Source organism: Glycine max, chromosome 19, assembly GCF_000004515.6.
Source record: "Glycine max cultivar Williams 82 chromosome 19, Glycine_max_v4.0, whole genome shotgun sequence".
Taxonomy (NCBI): domain Eukaryota; kingdom Viridiplantae; phylum Streptophyta; class Magnoliopsida; order Fabales; family Fabaceae; genus Glycine; species Glycine max.
Genome location: NC_038255.2, coordinates 10019292 through 10023332, shown reverse-complemented (window position 1 = coordinate 10023332; position 4041 = coordinate 10019292). Strand labels below are relative to the sequence as shown.

Here is a 4041-nt window from a genome sequence, read left to right as displayed (position 1 = left end):
TTACTAATTTGTATACTGAGAACATGGCTCAGCCTCCACCTCGTGATAGGACTCTTAGGGAGATGGCTGCACTTGATTTCACTTATGAAAGCTTATGCATTCAATATCCTGATAAGGGTGTTCCATATGTTCTCAAGACTGGACTAATACATTTGCTGCCCAAGTTTCATGGTCTTGCAGGTGAAGATCCTTATAAGCATCTTAAGGAGTTCCATATTGTTTGTTTCACCATCAAGCCCCCTGATGTCCAAGAAGATCATATCTTTCAAAAGGCTTTTCCTCATTCTCTGGAGGGAGTGGCAAAAGATTGGTTATACTACCTTGCTCTCAGGTCTATTTTCAGCTGGGATGACCTTAAGAGGGTGTTCTTGGAGAAATTCTTCCCTGCATCTAGGACCACTACCATCAAAAAAGACATTTCAGGCATCAGGCAACTTGGTGGAGAAAGCTTGTATGAGTACTAGGAAAGATTCAAGAAATTATGTGCAAGCTTCCCTCACCACCAGATTTCTGAGCAACTTCTTCTTCAATATTTTTATAAGGGACTTAGCAACATGGAGAGGAGTGTGATTGATGCTGCCAGTGGTGGAGCTCTTGGTGATATGACCCCTGCTGAGGCTAGGAATTTGATTAAGAAGATGGCTTCCAACTCCCAACAATTCAGTGCATGAAATGAGGCTATTGTTCTTAGAGGAGTCCATGAGGTGGCCACGGATTCATCTTCATCTACTGAAAATAAAAAGCTTGAAGGAAAACTTGATGCCTTGGTCAACCTAGTAACCCAGCTTGCCATGAATCAGAAATCTACACCTGTTGCAAGAGTCTGTGGTCTATGTTCTTCTGCAGATCACCATTCAGATCTTTGTCCTTCTTTGCAGAAATTTGGAGTCAATGAGCAACCTGAAGCTTATGCTGCAAACATTTATAATAGACCTCCACAGCAACAAAACCAACAACAAAATAATTATGACCTTTCAAGCAATAGATACAATCCAGGTTGGAGGAATCATCCAAATCTAAGATGGACAAGCCCTCCACAACAACAACAACCTATACCTTATTTCCAGAATGCTGCTGGTCCAAGCAAGCCATATGTTCCTCCTCCATTGCAGCAACAACAGCAGTAGTCACAACAATGACAACCAGCAACTGAGGCCCCTCCTCAACCTTCCTTAGAAGAGTTAGTGAGGCAAATGACCATCCAAAATATGCAATTTCAACAAGAGACAAGAGCCTCCATTCAGAGTCTGACGAATTAGATGGGGAAAATGGCTACTCAGATGAATCAAGCTCAGTCCCAAAATTCTGACAAATTGCCTTCACAAACTGTGCAGAATCCGAAAAATGTGAGTGCCATCACCTTGAGGTTTGGCAACCAAATTCAAGTGCCTCCACAAGTAGCAGCACCTGCACTTGAACCTGTCAAGCTTCATTCTACACCTGAAAAAGAGGATGAGATAGTTTCACAAAAGAGAAAGCTTCTTAACAAAAATTTTCATGCAGGTGGACCTTCTTCTAGTAATTATGACTTACAACAGCCTCCTATTCCTCCTCCATTCCCACCTAGAGCAATTCCAAACAAAAAAATGGAAGAAGTGGAAAAGGAGATCTTGGAGACCTTCAGGAAAGTAGAGGTTAACATACCTCTGCTAGATGCCATCAAGCATATTCCAAGATACGCCAAGTTTCTAAAGGAGTTGTGCACCCACAAAAGGAAGCTCAAAGGCAATGAAAGGATTAGCATGGGCAGAAATGTGTCAGCATTGATAGGTAAATATGTTCCTCACATTCTTGAGAAATGTAAGGACCTAGGTACTTTCTGTATACCTTGCAATATTGGGAACAGTAAATTTGAGAATGCCATGCTAGATCTAGGAGCATCAGTTAGTGTCATGCCTCTATCCATTTTCAATTCTTTATTTCTTGGACCTTTGCAATCTACAGATGTAGTGATTCATTTGGCAAATAGAAATGTTGCTTACCCCGCAGGTTTCATAGAGGATGTGCTGGTTCAGGTTGGTGAACTTATTTTTCCTGTTGATTTTTATGTTCTTAATATGGAAGAGGGATTTTCCCATGGTTTAGTTCCAATTATTTTAGGCAGGTCATTTATGAAAACAGCCCGAACCAAGATAGATGTTTATGCTGGCACATTGTCTATGGAATTTGGTGATATTGTTGTTCATTTAATCATTCTTGATGCCATGAAACATCCATTTGAGGATCATTCTGTTTTTTGTGCTGAGATAATTGATCAGATTATTGATAATTATATGTTTGATTTTGATTCTGGTAGGAAACATCCATTTTTATCTGATCTGCATACTTGTCATTCCTTATGCATTGAATCTGAATCTGAATTTGAATCTGGTTCTGATTTTCTAGGTGTTGTACCTCTTGATGTTGTTTTTTTAGAGTCAGAATGCACTAACCATGTTGCAGGAAGTACATCTACTTTTGACTTGCTTTATGAGGTACAGGCTAAGGAACCTTCTTCTTCTCCTACCATGGTTCCTCCCACTGTTCAGCCACCACCCACACCGAAGTTGAAGCCCTTACCATCAACCCTCAAATATGCTTACTTGGAGGACATGGAAAAATTTTCAGTGATCATCTCTGCCTCCCTTGATGCTAAGCAAGAGGAGAAGTTGTTGCTAGTTCTCAAGAAGCACAAGAAAGCCATTGGATGGACTTTAGCAGACATTCCTGGTATTAGCCCATCTACCTGCATGCACAGGATACTTTTAGAGGATGGAGCTAAGCCAGTGAGGCAGCCACTGCGGCGACTCAACCCCGTTATTCTAGATGTAGTGAAAAAGGAAGTGACCAAGCTCTTACAAGCTGGAATCATCTACCCCATTTCTGACAGCCAGTGGGTGAGTCCAATCCAAGTGGTTCCTAAGAAGACAGGCCTCACAGTGATCAATAATGAAAAGGATGAGCTTATCCCTATAAGAGTGCAGAACAGCTGGCGAGTCTGCATTGATTATAGGAGGCTGAACCAGGTAACCAGAAAAGATCATTTTCCCCTGCCATTCATTGATCAAATGCTTGAGCGCTTGGCAGGTAAATCTCATTACTGTTTTCTTGATGGTTTTTCTGGTTATTTACAAATTCATATTGCTCTTGAGGATCAAGAAAAGACCGCATTCACCTGTCCCTTTGGCACTTTTTCCTATAGGAGAATGCCTTTTGGCCTATGCAACGTCCCTGGTACCTTCCAACGGTGTATGCTTAGCATTTTCAGTGATTTTTTAGAGACTTGCATAGAGGTGTTTATGGATGATTTTACTGTTTATGGATCCTCTTTTGATACATGTTTGGATAGTCTAGATAGAGTTCTAAGTAGATGCATTGAAACTAACCTTGTGCTGAATTTTGAAAAATGTCACTTCATGGTAGAACAAGGTATAGTTTTAGGGCATATCATTTCCAGTAGGGGCATAGAGGTAGACCCTGCAAAAATAGATGTTATTTCACAATTGCCTTACCCCTCTTGCGTGCGAGAGGTTCGTTCTTTTCTTGGTCATGCAGGGTTTTATAGGCTCTTTATCAAGGATTTTAGCAAAGTGGCCCTTCCACTATCCAATATGCTGCAAAAGAAGGTGTAGTTTGATTTTGATGGCCAATGCAAAGAGGCTTTTGATTGCCTCAAGCGTGCGGTGACTACCACCCCTATCATTCAGGCACCTGATTGGACAGCCCCATTTGAGCTAATGTGCGATACATCCAATTACGCATTGGGGGTTGTCCTTGCTCAAAAGATCTCCTTACTTCACCTTATTTCTTTTCCAACATGACTTAGGGAGTTTTCTTTCTTCTGTCTCCTTCTTTACTTTTATTGCACTTGTCCAAATTTTATTGATTTCTTTGATTGCTCTTGATCTTATGATTGTGCTACATTGAGGACAATGTGTTGTTTAAGTGTGAGGGGGGGGGGGGGGAAAGATTGTTCTTTAACTTTGTTGGGTATTCTAGTTTAATTTTATTAGGTTTTCTAGTTTAAGTTTGTTAGGTTCTAGGTTAATTTTGTTATTTTGG

General features: G+C 40.8%; 1 non-coding gene across 1 annotated transcript; it reads right to left on the bottom strand.

Annotated features, from left to right (window-relative positions):
- Positions 1–401: 401 nt before the first annotated feature.
- LOC113000579 (small nucleolar RNA R71) lies at positions 402–508 on the bottom strand. Its single transcript, XR_003265912.1, has one exon. It is a non-coding gene; the product is annotated as a small nucleolar RNA R71 (small nucleolar RNA).
- Positions 509–4041: the final 3533 nt, after the last annotated feature.